Raw genomic sequence first — 16,402 nt, 5'->3', positions numbered from 1 at the left:
TACACTCACACTATGAAGTAGAGCATGTTGTCTTTATTCTGTATGAAATAAATCCAATAAAAGTAATTTCATTAGAATACTCCGATTATGACTTATGACTGAATGCATGTTTGGAGGGGTGTGACTAATGTAACCCTCATTTTAGGGTTGGTCCACTCAGAGTGCATATCTGGCAAGAAGGTGCGTAGATGACAGACTTAAGTTAATGGGAGAAGGTGCATAGTCTTTTCCCTCATATGCATATGAGAGAACATGTCCCATAGTACACGAAATGTATGTTGATACCTGTAGTTCGCTTTTTCTGGTATGGCTCAGCTAATGGGTTTGTACCTGACGTTTGTATCGCCTCCGGATCCGTTCGTGCTCCCACTATAAAAGCATACCAAAATGCAGGCACAACAAATCTTGTGACATCGCTCTCTTCTCTAATTGATAACAGGTTTCGGAGACTAAATGAGTGTGTCACTTTACAAAAGGCAGTTACGATTAAATGCTGGATGAATGCTGAAATATCCGCCGGCTTTATTTGCATGGCTTATCTAAACATGGTAATAAAACTGTCACTGTCTTGTCACCACACATACAGCAAATACTGTATGCGACTATGCATGCTTATACTGTGCAAAGTAAATAGTAATAAAACGGGGGTGGTAGTATGATAAAATGCTGACGGAACGGAAATTAGGGAACAAGCAAGCTTGATAACATCTCTCATAACCGTTCAAAACTGGCACTTTAATTTCAGCCTACTTTGCTAGTTTGATAAACAGCCGTGGTTTGTGCAACTATTCATGTCGCTGTGTTGATTTGACTGTCATTGACAAAATGAGTCAAGTCCAAAGGGAGCAGATGAGACGCATCGATCAACTGCTGAGCTGACATACGACCTTATAGGTGGATTAATTGCAATTACTCCAGGTGATGTCATTAACCATGCTGCCTTTACCCAATCTCCCTGTCAGAGCCACCTCAGAGGCGCTCAATCTGGTCTCATGAGCCATCTGAGAAATCAGTTTCCTGGAAAGTTATTCTGTCATATAACCATTTCCCGAAGACCTTGCTCTGTGGGGAAGGAGAAAAAGGGAGGAAAGACATGCGCCATCGCAGAGTAATTTATCTCTGTAACAGAGGAGGGTGGTGCATATCCTCATTCCAAATGAGCTCAGAGTTATTAGTGGGCTCAGTGGGTGTTTTGTCACTGTCAGAAGCACAGTGAGAATTAATTGTTAAAAGGGTGCCCCCATGGGCTACCTTGTGGGCGCATGACATTTTCTTAACCCAAGGACCTTAATCAAAGCAACGAGGTGGTTTAAGCAGGGAAAACAGGTGTGGGCTGACACCATACTGGAAAGGATTTGCTACCATTTGTACTGTTTCTTTGCAACTGCAATAATTTTTCACAAAGGGAAAGGTGAAGCATTGTATTCGATCACAGGATGTCACTACTGGAAACACTTCAGTTTTAATGAAGTTTGGTTTTGTCTTTCATAACTGATCAGTGGTCACAACAAATACAATAAGTAGAGAGTAGTATTTTTTGCTTCTGCACATGACCATTAACCTCCCTGGGCTTCTTTGGTTTTCAGTAGAGGTTAAATTACATCCATCCATCCATTTTCTTTACCGCTTATCCTCACTAGGGTCGTGGGCTGCTGGAGCCTATCCCAGCTATCTTCAGGAGGGAGGCGGCGTACACCCTGAACCGGTCGCCAGCCAATCGCAGGGCACATAGAAACAAACAACCATTTGCACTCACATTCACACCTACGGGCAATTTAGAGTCTTCAATCAACCTACAATGCATGTTTTTGGGATGTGGGAGGAAACCGGAGTGCCTGGAGAAAACCCATGCAGGCACGGGGAGAACATGCAAACTCCACACAGGCAGGGCAGGGATTTGAACCCCGGTCCCCAGATCTGTGAGGCAGATGTGCTAAGCAGTTGTCCACCGTGCCGGCGGTTAAATTACACACCTGAAGAAAATTTACAGTGGCTTCAGGCTGTCAGGGGCAGGCAAGCAACTGGCAGAATGCTAATTTGGTTTGTATTGTGAAAAAATTAACAGTTTCTTCAAGGGTTTAGAAATTAATTAGTGCAGACCTTTGCCAAGGAGTGAGAGACACCAGGCACAAAAAGTAGCGGTAATGTTGGTATTCAACTATATGCACCGGTGATGTAACCCTAGTAGCAATGTGACTTATATGAAAATATTACTTCTGAAATGAGTGATACATAGTATCCTAGTCTGTTTTTGTCGTGGCAGACTAGGCCTCTGGCACCACAATAAAATGGTGCATGGTGAGCCTGAGAATCAAAATTTATTTTTACAGTGGATTGATTTTTCTTCACCTTATTGAGCATTCTGCACTTTCTTCTGCAAGTTATCTTTGCAGGATGGCCACTCCGAGGGAGAGTAGCAACAGTGCTAAACCTTTTCCATTGATAGACAATCCGCCTTGCCATGGACTGAAGAACGTCAAAAAGCTTTTACAGATACTTTTGTGACGCTTTTCAGCTTCAAGTTAACAATTTTTAAGGTTATTCTGAGAGCTCTTTTGTTGAAGCCTGGTTCACATCAGGCAATACTTTTTGAGAAATGAAAACTCAAAACTTTTTTTTTTTTCCTTGGGCAGGGCATATTTAGCCAACATCTCTAATCTTGTCACATTGTCACTTGTCAGGACTCTAGGTTAGTTGACTGCTGACAAGCCTTGGGGTTCACATACTTTTCCACCCTGCACTGTGAATGTTTTCATGGCGTGTCAAATAAACACTATAACTTCTATGTGGTATTCATTGGTAGTAATTGGCATGTGCGAAGTGTCCGATCACCAATGACGATTTGATTCACAATGCAAAGATGTGCCACCCATTGCTTTTGGACCATTGACGAGCAACCTGAGGGGGGCCAGGGAGGCCCGTTGGACGCGTCATCTAGGGCCATGGCACAGGACGCCTTTCAAGCCAGCACCGGCAATTGTGGTATTAGTTAAAGAAGAATTTTCAGGGATGATTCGAGGATCAGGCGGCACGGTGGTTCACTGGTTAGAGCGTCTGCCTCACAGTTCTGAGGACCGGGGTTCAAATCCCGGCCCTGCCTGTGTGGAGTTTGCATGTTCTCCTCGTGCCTGCGTGCGTCTTCTCCGGGCACTCCGGTTTCCTCCCACATCCCCAAAACATGCAGTGTAGGTTGATTGAAGACTCTAAATTGCCTGTAAGTGTGAATGTGAGTACAAATGGTTGTTTTTTTTGTATGTGCCTTGCGATTGCCTGGCGACCGGTTGAGGGTGTACCACGCCTCCCTCCCGAAGATAGCTGGGATAGGCTCCAGCACGCCCGCGACCCTAGTGAGGAGAAGTGGCTCAGAAAATGGATGGATGAATGGATTCTAGGATCAGGTTTAGGGGTGGTGTTATTCATATTAGGGGAGCAAAATCCCCCCACCAAAAATCGACTAGAAACACCTGTCAGTCAGGAAGCTATTCAGTAGTACCTTGGCTTTAATATCATCACATGTACATGACACAACAACCAACTTCTCTCAATCCAAGTCAAACAGAGGACAGAGGTACTCTTTGACCACTTAAATCGTTTCCTATAGTGTAGCTAGAAAAAAGTCAGTTAAATCCTACCTAACAACTTAAACAATGACCAACAAATAAATGCAGCAAAAATGAGGACTGGTTATAATAATAGTGTGTTGGCATTGAGTGCTTAAAGATAAGAAATGTGCCACATATTCTGGTGTAAGCCAGGCATTTACGCCATATCACTGAAAGACAGCATATTGCTCTGCGTAGGTAGAGAGCTCACAGCCCAGTAGGGCAGAGGTGGGAGGGACTGGATGGCACGAACCATTTTGAGGTAATTGGGGGGTTGTATTTTTGTTGCCGAAATTTTACATTACAACCAACTACTGTGATTTTACATTTTTGTAGGTTGTTTGAAAAATAATTAGTTTAAAACTTTAATTTTTTTTTGATTGCTCAAATTTTAGGAGTGCTGGGATTCATTTTAGGGGTTCTTCAGCATCCTTAAAAATCGGCTACAAATGCCAATGGTTTGATGAAGAATGACCAAATTATGTAGGAACATGGGATTTTTTAAAGACAAATTTACACAATGCAATCAATGTTTCGAGAACAAAAGTCACAGTGTCAACATCACTGTTGTTGCCTCTTTTATCAGAATACCAATTGAACATTTTAAAGACTCAATCAACTTCGTTCTTGTTCTCTTCTGGCCTTTAGCTTTCCTTTTGTTTCCTTTTCATCGTTACCTTTTCTGGAAGAGTAAATATTTGATGCCCGTCCTCTGGCTCTGTGAGAAATTTATGAATAGCCCAAGCAGAGAGACAGGTATGTTTTTCTTTGCCATTCTCTGACTTATTGATGCATCCACACCAAGGTCAAAATATGTGTATATTTTACATTGACGGCTCACCGTAGCAAAACTCTCATATCCTGACCAAGCCAATACTCTGCATGGCAAGATGCCCTCGGTCTCACATCCACCCCACAGCGACCATTTTACCACTGTGCAGTGCGGTGGAATGTGTGAGAATATTGCTTTCCTCTGAGATTAGGTGCTGGTTAATATCTTCTAATACTTCTTTTACAACGATTACTGCCTTTTTTTATGTGTCAACCTTGTTTCAGGTCTACGGGCAGCCTTGAAATAAGGTTTTCAAATGGGGTGACTACACCTTGTGTCAGCCAGGACAGTTGGGAAACCATCTGAACAGTTTCCTTTTTTGTCCAGCATCTAGTATGTCTGGTCTATTTTCTTTGTCCTGGAGGACACGACATCCACGATGTCCAAAAACAATTTGAAATGTGGACATGTCAGACCACAGAACACTTTTCCACTTTGCTTCAGTCCCTCTCAGATGAGTTCAGGCCCAGAGAAGGTGCTACCTGCTGTTGATTTCCGATTTTCGCTTTGCATGGTAGAGTTTTAATTTTTCTTTGAAGTTGTAGCGACGAATTGTGTTAACTGATAATGGTTTTCTAAAGTGTTCCTGAGCCCACATGGCAATAGCCTCTAAAAAATGATGCCAATTTTTAATGTGGTACCGCCTGATGGATCAAAGGCCATGGGCATTCAAATGTTGGTTTTCGGCTTTGTCGCTTAAATGCAGAAATTTCTCCAGATTCTCTGAATGTTTTGATATTATGGACCGTAGCTGATGAAATCCCTAAATTCCTTGCAGTTCTACATTGAGAAACGTTCTTAAACTGTTGGACTATTAGCTAATCGTGAATCTCGTCCCATACTTGTTTGTCAACAATTGAGCCTTTCGGGGATGCTCCCTTTATACCCAAATCAGGACACTCATCTGTTTCCAGTTAACCTGTTCACCTGTAGAATGTTCCAAACAGTTTTTTTCTTTTTTTTTTTTAGCATTCCTCAACTTTGCCAGTTTTTGTTGACACAGTCTCAGATTTTTTGAACATGTTAGTTAGAGCACCTGAGCCCACGATTATGGTTTCAGTAATCTGTAGTTTTTTACGGGAACAGGTAATTGGCCCACTGCCCAATCCCAGCACCTGGTATTCCTGGGTGGTCTCCCATCTAAGTACTAACCAGGACCGACCCTACTTAGCTTCCGAGATTATGAACGCGTTGCCGGCGTTAAATTCAGAATGAGAGAATATATATATATATATATATATATATATATAATTTGCAAAAAAAATAAAAAATAACTGCAAAAATAAAAAATAACTTTAATCAGTTTGAACATTAAATACTGTATCTTGTCTTTGTAGTGTATTCAACTGAATATAGGTTGAAAAGGATGTGCAAATTATTATATTTTGTTTTAATTTACGTTTTGCACATCCCAACTTCATTGGAATTTGAGTTTGAACACACGCCCAAAGATTTTCTGGCAACCAGTCCAGTCAGCCTGGATAGACCCTAGCTCACCCACGACCCTAATGAGGACAAGCACTTTAGAAAATGAATGGTGTTAATGTCTCTTCCAGAAAAGAAGACCAGGAAACCTTTAGAAACCATACGAGGGACTTTTCAGGACTTCAATCGAGCTTATCGAATGGACTAGCTTGCTTTCCTGTTTTCAGGATCTATTATAGTTCATTATTCGTGGGCTCAAATTTCTTCAGTTTTATGTTTTGCATCCCTTGCATTTTTTATCTCTTCATTGGTTGAATTATTCATTGTATTGATTTATGTTGTACACTGAATCATTCCATTGTAAAATGTTGGGGTCCACATGAACTATATTAAAAGACTGCTAAAGATTCATCATAATAGCTCACAAAGGCACAGAGGGCGACCGCTGCCTCACAGTTCTGAGAGCTCGGGTTCAAATCTGGCCTTGCCTCTGTGGAGTTTGCATGTTCTCCTTGTTTCTGCATGGCTTTTCTTCGGGTACTCCAGTTTCCTCCCAGATCCCCAAAACATGCATGGTAGGTTAATTGGAGACTCTAAATTGTCCGTTGGTGTGAATGTGAGTGCATCCAGCGCCCTGCGACTGGCTGCAGACCAGTTCAGGGTGTACCCTGCCTCTCGCCCAAAGATAGCTGGGATAGGCTCCAGCACGCCCGCTCCCCCAGTGAGGATAAGCGGTACAGTAAATTATGAGCTGAACTTGATAACACACAGAGTATAAAGTGGCCATGCTTTAGAGAAAATTTCATGTTCACAGGTGGACATTGTGGAGGAGTTAGACTGATCAAAGCAACATGTTGCCAAAGCTTTCATGAAATGTTCAGTGAGGTGAGAACTAAAGTGATTAGTTTGTAAATTGGTGTTGGTGGTAATCCCATTTTCACCCTCTCTTTAAATTGTCTCAGTTAATGCTAGCAAAGAAGTTGCAATGTTTATGCTCTGGTGTTAAACCAACAGAAGTGTGACACATTTATGCTCAATATACAATATATATACAAAAACACCAACATTTTTTGTAACTTGTTTTTTTAAAAATGAAAATAAAAACACTCTACATTATTGTATGTGATAAAAACGAACAACAATTTCATAAAATGTCAAAAATTCAACAGTTTGTGCATCATGATTGATTGGCATTGTGCCGCTTATTCTGGTGTACATGCCTGGGCCACCAGGGGGCAGTAGGTTATCTTACAAAGATAATACATGGAGTTTCGATGATGAAAAACAGAAGAAGCCATTCTCAACTAAGCTACAATAATATCAGTCGTTTTTCTCAGAGGATAAAGAATACATGCCTGTGAGTGTTATCTAAGTTGTTTATAAGTTTATAATTATATTTATTATTATTATTATTATTATTTAGAGGCGGCACAGTGGACGACTGGTTAGCGCATCTGGCTCACAGTTCTGAGGACCGGGGTCCCCGGCCCCACCTGTGTGGAGTTTGCATGTTTCCCCCGTACCTGCGTGGGTTTTCTCCGGGCACTCCGGTTTCCTCCCACATCCCAAAAACATGCATGGTAGGTTAATTGACGACTCTAAATTGCCCGTAGGTGTGAATGTGAGTGCGACTGGTTGTTTGTTTGTATGTGCCCTGCGATTGGCTGGCAACCGGTTCAGGGTGTACCCCGCCTCCTGCCCGAGGTTAGCTGAGATAGGCTCCAGCATGCCCGCCAGCAACGCTAGCATGCCCGCCTCAGAAAATTGATCGATTATTATTATTTATAATTCCTGCCACATACATCAATGCTAGTTTCGTTAGCCTTGTTCCTTGTTCTGAACCATATTCATTAGAACTTTAAACTGTGAGGCCACCTGTCTCATCATAGTGTCCTGATGCTCTGACAGTCCCTTTAGATGAAGGTGGAGGGCAGCAAGCAGCTCATCCTGCTTCGAGATGCGTTGACCCTGCGCTTGAAGGGCTTTGCGCACCGGGTCTGAGTCTGCTGGGTCCATGTTATGGCCAATTCGTTCTGTCATGAACGGAACAAAGGACAGGACCCAAAATGCACGACTCCAATTCAAATGGACAGTTTCAAAAAGAGAGGTTTAATAAACGGGCAGAGGTCGGTACACAGGCAGGCTATCCGAAAAGGCAGGCTATCCGAAAAGGCAACAAACGTGAGGCAAAAAGGTGAGGTCGATAATCGGAACAGGGTCTAGTCTTACTGTGAGTCTTTGACGTGGAAACAAGGAATGCTGGAACGCCATGACAAGGTACAACAAACTGGCGACCAGAAAGAATGAGACATGAGGTTAAATGCATGGGGTAATTAGGGTAAACGAGGCACAGGTGGGGAAGATGCTCTCAGGAGCAGGTGTGTATGAGACAGGGGGAAGACAACACCCATAACACACACCCATGACAATCATAGCTGATGCACGAGAGGCGGGGTACACCCTGAACTGTTTGCCAGTCAATCACAGTTAACGTATTTTCAATTTTATAAAAATACAACACAAGAGAAACTACAGTGGATAGATTTGGAAAAAGAATTTCTTTTTTTTTTTCTTCCAGTAATTACCCAGGATCGCTATTTGATACAGATGCTTTGAGACATTTTGATGAGATTGCGATGTTGTCATCCTGTCTACCATTACAAAATATAAAAATTATATTTAAAAAATCATTAGTATACTACCGCAAATATTTGAAGCAAGAGAAGTATCTCAATTATTAATCCTGTTCGACCAGTCTCTAGAAGGTGTCGTGTAAACAAGGCATACTGTACATGAAAAGTCCCTTTAGTACAGTAAATATTGGTGGTGACATCAGTTCAACCATGACTCTAAAGACTTTAAATAAATAAAAAAAAATCAAGTGTGACATAAGCAAAACATCATCCTTTGTTTTGATTGCAACAATTTTACTCAGCCCGCTTTAAGTGTTTTTTTTCTGAGAGTGGCTCCTTTTTTTGGTAGTTGGCATTGCTTTTCGTGGCATCACCCGTTGCTGCCAGCCAAGTTTGAATAAATCATTGGTACACCCCAGGAAAGCAATGAATGACGGATAAGTGTGCGCATAGTACAAGAGTAAGACTTCTTTTTTTGTTTCATGCTCAAATTGCTCACACAAGAGTGATGCCTCCGGGAGATTTTTTTTGTGAATATAGAGGCAGCATTGAGAATACAAAACGCTGAGCCAGAGGATAGAAACTCTACATAGAACCAAGTAGAAAACATAATGAGGCAATTAGTGAACAATCCCATGTGATTACCAGTAATCAGGCATTCAAGCTACTGTTTTCCAATCATCAAAACCATATGCCCACATTACAACCAACATCAGATAACATATGGTTACAATAAGTTAATAAATTACCAATATCAACTTTTTAAAAAAATCTAACCAAAAACCAAAAAAAAAGTGTATAAAGGTATTTATGCATTATCATGTTTGAATTGGCGGCACGGTGGGCGACTGGTTAGAGCGTCAGCCTCACAGTTCTGAGGACCCGGGTTCAATCCCCAGTCCCGCCTGTGTGGAGTTTGCATGTTCTCCCCGTGCCTGCGTGGGTTTTCTCCGGGCACTCCGGTTTCCTCCCACATCCCCAAAACATGCATTAATTGGAGACTCTAAATTGCCCGTAGGTGTGAATGTGAGTGCGAATGGTTGTTTGTTTCTCTGTGCCCTGCGATTGGCTGGCAACCAGTTCAGGGTGTACCCCGCCTCCTGCCCGTTGACAGCTGGGATAGGCTCCAGCACGCCCGCGACCCTAGTGAGGAGAAGCGGCTCAGAAAATGGATGGATGGATGTTTGAATTGACAAGCCTGTAGAAGTATCAGTTACATAGTTCAAGCAGTGGCCGGAGGGGGTGTTTATTACGGGTAAGGTAAGTCATTCATCGGGGGAGCACCTTTACCAACTCACTTTTATAAATCTATATTACAAACATGAAATGACGATTACAAAGAAAATGTTGAGAAAGTGGACACATACAACACTAAGTAGCCAGTAGAGAAGCAACTGGAAGATCTCCACACTTGAACACATTGGTGAGGCTCTTGACATGCTGCTGTTTTTGTTAGCAACCAGTAGTTAACTTTTTTTATGAGAGTGTATAATCAATAGCATCTATGACATCATTCTTTTTTTCCACAGGGAAAAAGTTGTCTATTTGGGGAGAGGACATTTGTTTTAAGTAGAAAATACATTACACTAATTAATTGAGACAAATCGTCAATTATATTTGAGTGGAGGCAACTACTTGAGGAAGTGGAGTCTCAATTTGAGGTTTTGTTGATGGATATGACATTAAAAGCCATTACCATGGTCTTTTGTTTCCATTGTTAAATTTAGTTTTAACCTTTATCATCATGAGTCTCCAGCTTGTGTTTATCTTAAGTGCAAATGGATTCGTTCATCCTTTCTGATACTGTCATGAACATGGTTAGGGCGACGGCGAGGAACGCAAGGCAAGAACATGGTGGACCCAATTGCAGGGAAGCAGGGAGGCAAGGCAGGAGTGCGGGAATCTCAAAATAATAATATTTAATCACAATGATAAAACAACTGGCGACTATGACAAAAACAACTGGCGACTATGACCTGGCAAGACATGTGACAACGACAATGAACCGACGAGAACTGAAAGAAACCAGGGAACTAAATACAAACAAATTGACGAGACAACGAGGAACACCTGGACAAGACGAGTGGCTAGAGAGAGCTGATTGGTCAACACAAAGTAGACGAGAACAGGTGGACACAACAACCTAATGAGCACACGACAAACATGGAACACAGGAAAACATGGAACAAAACTAAACACAACCCAAACCAAAACACAGACCATGACAGTACCCCCCCCCTCTAAAGGAACGGATCCCAGACGTTCCCCAAACAACAACCAAAAAGTCATCAACCCAGGGTGGGCGGAAGGGGGCCTGGAGGAGGGTACAGAGTCCACCCCTCAGGTCAGTCTGGTGGCCATCCAGGCCACCCGAGGTGAGGTGCTTGGCTGAGCGGGTCAGGAGGTCGTCCAGGACGCCAAGCACCAGGGTCTTTACAGGGCCATTCAGGCGGACGGCCACGGTGCCGAACCCAATGGTAATGCAGGGGCCAGGCAATAGGGTCGGGTGGCGGCCGCTGGACGAGCGCCGCCGGAGCGTGGTCAGGTGGCGGCCGCTGGACGAGCGCCGCCGGAGCGTGGTCGGGTGGCGGCCGCTGGACGAGCGCCGCCCGAGCAAGGACGGGTGGTGGCCGCTGGACGAGCGCCGCCGGAGCAAGGACGGGTGGCGGCCGCTGGACGAGCGCCGCCGGAGCAAGGACGGGTGGCGGCCGCTGGACGAGCGCCGCCGGAGCAAGGGCGGGTGCCGGCCGCTGGACGAGCGCCGCCGGAGCAAGGGCGGGTGGCGGCCGCTGGACGAGCGGCGCCGGAGCAAGGGCGGGTGGCGGCCGCTGGACGAGCGCCGCCGGAGCAAGGGCGGGTGGCGGCCGCTGGACGAGCGCCGCCGGAGCAAGGACGGGTGGCGGCCGCTGGACGAGCGCCGCCGGAGCAAGGACGGGTGGCGGCCGCTGGACGAGCGCCGCCGGAGCAAGGACGGGTGGCGGCCGCTGGACGAGCGCCGCCGGAGCAAGGACGGGTGGCGGCCGCTGGACGAGCGCCGCCGGAACATGGTCGGGTGGCGGCCGCTGGACGAGCGCCGCCGGAGCAAGGGCGGGTGGCGGCCGCTGGACGAGCGCCGCCGGAGCAAGGACGGGTGGCGGCCGCTGGACGAGCGCCGCCGGAGCAAGGACGGGTGGCGGCCGCTGGACGAGCGCCGTCGGAGCAGGGACGGGTGGCGGCCGCTGGACGAGCGCCGCCGGAGCAGGGTCGGGTGGCGGCCGCTGGACGAGCGCCGCCGGAGCAAGGGCGGGTGGCGGCCGCTGGACGAGCGCCGCCGGAGCAAGGGCGGGTGGCGGCCGCTGGACGAGCGCCGCCGGAGCAAGGACGGGTGGCGGCCGCTGGACGAGCGCCGCCGGAGCAAGGACGGGTGGCGGCCGCTGGACGAGCGCCGCCGGAGCAAGGACGGGTGGCGGCCGCTGGACGAGCGCCGCCGGAGCAGGGTCGGTGGCGGCCGCTGGACGAGCGCCGCCGGAGCAAGGACGGGTGGCGGCCGCTGGACGAGCGCCGCCGGAACATGGTCGGATGGTGGCCGCTGGACGAGCACCGCCGGAGCAAGGACGGGTGGCGGCCGCTGGACGAGCGCCGCCGGAGCAAGGACGGGTGGCGGCCGCTGGACGAGCGCCGCCGGAGCAAGGACGGGTGGCGGCCGCTGGACGAGCGCCGCCGGAGCAGGGTCGGGTGGCGGCCGCTGGACGAGCGCCGCCGGAGCAAGGACGGGTGGCGGCCGCTGGACGAGGGCCGCCGGAACATGGTCGGATGGCGGCCGCTGGACGAGCGCCGCCGGAGCAAGGACGGGTGGCGGCCGCTGGACGAGCGCCGCCGGAGCAAGGACGGGTGGCGGCCGCTGGACGAGCGCCGCCGGTGCGGGAGCCTGGCGCAGATGCCGAGGAGCCGGAACGGGAGCCTGGCGCAGCTGCCAATTAGCCGGAACGGGAGCTGCAGTCGCTTCCTCAGCCTGCCGCCATTGAGGTGTGGGAGTAGAGGGTACGGGAGTGGAAGAGTGCACAAGGTCTCGGGAAGGTGAACTAGGAAAAAAAGTTGGTACTGAACATGGCTTGGGGGCAGGTTTGACTAGACGTGACTTAATTGGAGCCGTGGAACAACGTGTGGGAACAGGTGAAAAATCAAGTGATTTGTGAACACGGGGGAAAAAACGAGGGGGCAAAATTTGACCTTTAGTTGGGCACCTCCGTTGGCCACCACGCGGCGGTCCCGGGTAGATGGCCAAACGGGTGCCCAAGAAAAGGTCCGAGGGAAAGGATTTGGACTCACTGGGGTTGGAAACGTGGAAACGTGACAAAAACTGACTAGGACGGGATAAACTAGGGAAGGAACCAGAAAAATCTAAATCTGTGTCAGAGTCAGAATCCGACAGGAGGTTAACTAAATCAGGGCCATCTTCACAATCAGAAAAATCTGAATCTAAAGAAACATGTGGATGTACAATAGTAGGGCATGGTGAATAACTAGGACAAGTGGGGGGACCCGAGGAAAAGGACAGAAAAGACTGAATGATAGGGCTTACTGGAGGAGGGTAGGTATGGATGGCAGGCTGAGGACGGTGGGAGGCAGTTTGGTGGCGTCCAGGGTGACCCCATGTTCTTCCCGCTGGGTCCTGTTCTGGTCGGTTCATTCTGTCATGAACATGGTTAGGGCGACGGCGAGGAACGCAAGGCAAGAACATGGTGGACCCAATTGCAGGGAAGCAGGGAGGCAAGGCAGGAGTGCGGGAATCTCAAAATAATAATATTTAATCACAATGATAAAACAACTGGCGACTATGACAAAAACAACTGGCGACTATGACAAAAACAACTGGCGACTATGACCTGGCAAGACATGTGACAACGACAATGAACCGACGAGAACTGAAAGAAACCAGGGAACTAAATACAAACAAATTGACGAGACAACGAGGAACACCTGGACAAGACGAGTGGCTAGAGAGAGCTGATTGGTCAACACAAAGTAGACGAGAACAGGTGGACACAACAACCTAATGAGCACACGACAAACATGGAACACAGGAAAACATGGAACAAAACTAAACACAACCCAAACCAAAACACAGACCATGACAGATACATATGTGGCATGGCAAAGCACAGGTGTTATCACATAAAGTGAGGATTTGATTCTTTTCAGAGAGTGCTCCCACTAAGCTCCTCTGATCTTATTAATGTGCTAAGTGGCTTTTCTGACTCTTGCACAGGCAGATGCAAGAAAAAGCAGTTAAACTCTCTTTGATTGAAACTCAAAGCAGTCTATACAAATATGCATTTATTATCATCACTGCATTTGCATTATCTGAATTCAAAAGCCTGCAGGAGGTACTCATTTGGCATTGTTGATCAAAATACAGGCATTTGCAGAGTTGTGTGTTTACATCATAAAATAATTATTTTAGTGTGTCAATTATAGTTTTCATATCGAGTGAAAGCAAGATAAACATCACAATGAATGGCATGTGAAGAAGTGGCTGTCTTGAAGAGAACATTTTCACAGAGGGGACAAAATAGAGCTGAAATAGTGTACTTTGAGAGATGGGATGACTGCGTGGATTGCTAGCTCAGCCTCGGTTAAAAACATTTTTCTACAATTCAGCACCTGCAGCTCTCTTTTCACATATTCCTCTGTGGCAAAGACGGGGGGCCTCTGAGAGGGGAAGTCAGCCCAGATTTACTTCATACCTCTGGAGAGATTGCATGAATATGAGTCGTGGAGGAGCTGAATGTTTTTGACACACTTCCCAAAAAATTGCGGAGTTAAGATTCATACTCTTGCATCCACGCTTTAGAACACTTTACTTGTCTGCCTATGACATTTTAAAAAGGCTTTGTAGACCTGTTCATACTGTATAAGAAAAGTTGGATTGCAATTTTCTACATTTACGAATGCTATTTCCGTTCGGTTTGAAGATTTTCTTGACACGTGTACTGATACTTTTTATTCTCACCTTTATGAGCAAGCCTCCTTTTTAAGTAAGGAAGGAAACTAGTGTATCGTGCATTGGTTTGGATAAAAATTGAATTAATTTGGGAAAAGATTCGAAGGAAGGTAAACGCCTGCGTTCACTTCCGGGTTATTAAACAAATTTTGCCTCGTAGAGGGCACCACGTTACTCTTTATACAAATAAAATTTAGGGAAAGTGACGAGAAACCTTTTTGTCCGTCTCATAATCGAAATTTTGAGTCCTAGACAACAGAGGTTCATTGTTAAACTCAACCCACACAAAACACTCCAAAGGAGTGGAATTTTATAGAATATTTAATCTATCATCTACAAGGGATCTAGAGGGGAACACACAAAGGGGTCTAACTAAAGAAAGAATATAACACTAATCATGGTAAAAAGAAGAAAAATAGGCGTACGAAAAGGGCAGTAGAACATTGTGTGGTGGACTAAAGTCGGAAACGCGAGCGAGGACAAAGTTGGGAAGCTAGTAATTTCCCCGAAATTATTAGGCACTAATATTGTACAGTCCGGCAAACACTGGTGTGTCACTCACGAACGTAGATCAGCTGGTAGGTGGTGTGCTCTGTCTCAGTCATCTCAGGAAGCACGGAGACAGGTTTGGTTGAATGAGAAAAAGGATGCAGAAAAATGAAACAAAAACAAAAGAGGCGGAAGACGAAAAATTGCTATTCGTCACGCCTCGTTGGGAGAATATGACCGTCTCTCTTTCCGGGATCCGCTAGCAAGTTCAGAGAACTCACGTTTGGCTGGGAGCGTATCTGGTAGCTCAGCAGCGACTGTTCTATCCGTTTCGTCAAACAAAAGTGACGTTTGTCGCCATTTGATGAATTTTACGTCGGATGAGGGTGACACGAGTGTCCATACTGCATTCACATCGGCTACGTATCCATTTCATAGCCACATATGAAAGAGGCCTGGGTCAGATATGGAACAAAAAAAGTGGAATTGTACTGTTCACATTGCGATGAAAAAAAATCATATACATGTCACATTGGGGGGGAAAAAAATCTGAAAAATTAAATTTCATATTTATGGCCTTCAAGTGTTTTTCAAATAAATATTCCCTGTAAATAGGACTATTACTGTGTTAATGTATAAATTTGTGTTAAAAAGTCGCAGCTGTAGGAATGGAACGCCGTATACTGAGGTTCCCTTGTACGCCATGTGTTGAACACTCCTGTTTCCCAAAGTCACATACACAAAATAAGATTTGCCTCAATTAAGTAAATTATGAAGTAAATGGTAAATAAATGGATTGTACTTACAGTAATCGACACCATCACAGTGCCCAAAGCGCTTTACAAAGCCTCATATTCACCCATTCGCACACCTTCATACTTCACATTCTACACCAATGGGCAGCTGCTGCCATGCAAGGTGTTGCCAGGCCCACTGGGAGTAAATTAAGTGTCACAGTGTATTGCCCAAGGACACTTTGACACGCAAACAATCGGAGCCACTATTCAAATCGGCATCCCTTCAATCACTGGACGACCCACTCTACCAACTGAGCCACAGCCGCCCAGCCAAATAAAGCTTGCATCGTAAAGAATACAAGATGACCCAAAAGGTTTTTCCACTTTTGGACAGATATTATCGAAGGCCATTGATTGTAAATTGGTTCACATTCAAATTTCCATGAAAAAAGTACACAAGCCTTGATTAGACCTCAGTTCAGTGTTTTACTTTTCAAATTTTGTTTTGCTTTTTCTATGGCTGTTGGTAGTTTTTGCTTCTCTTATTCCATAAGAAAGAGCATTCACTGTCAGCCCTCCCTGTTAACATGCATATTCAACATACAGCTGTCATTGGCAGTGAAGCAATTAGGTTGATACATCACGAAATTGCTAAATATATCAATTCTAATGACCTTCAGTGTTTTTGTGCCCTTTTTCCT

The 16,402-nt window shown here is 45.7% G+C and overlaps 1 protein-coding gene across 2 annotated transcripts in view; it reads right to left on the bottom strand.

Moving 5' to 3' along the window:
• LOC133474970 (ras GTPase-activating protein 1-like) overlaps positions 1–15,190 on the bottom strand; it is a 156,207-nt gene extending 141,017 nt beyond the window's left edge. Inside the window, exon 1 of one of the 2 annotated variants that reach the window (XM_061767193.1) lies at positions 15,038–15,190. The gene's annotated coding sequence lies outside the window, so the exon portion shown is untranslated. The remainder of the gene's footprint in view (positions 1–15,037) is intronic. The other variant, XM_061767195.1, reaches the window with a different exon arrangement.
• Between the last annotated feature and the right edge of the window lie 1,212 nt (positions 15,191–16,402).

The sequence above is a fragment of the Phyllopteryx taeniolatus genome, chromosome 3 (assembly GCF_024500385.1).
Source record: "Phyllopteryx taeniolatus isolate TA_2022b chromosome 3, UOR_Ptae_1.2, whole genome shotgun sequence".
NCBI lineage: Eukaryota > Metazoa > Chordata > Actinopteri > Syngnathiformes > Syngnathidae > Phyllopteryx > Phyllopteryx taeniolatus.
Note: the sequence above shows the minus strand (reverse complement) of the source record. Positions and strands in the feature narration are given on the sequence as shown.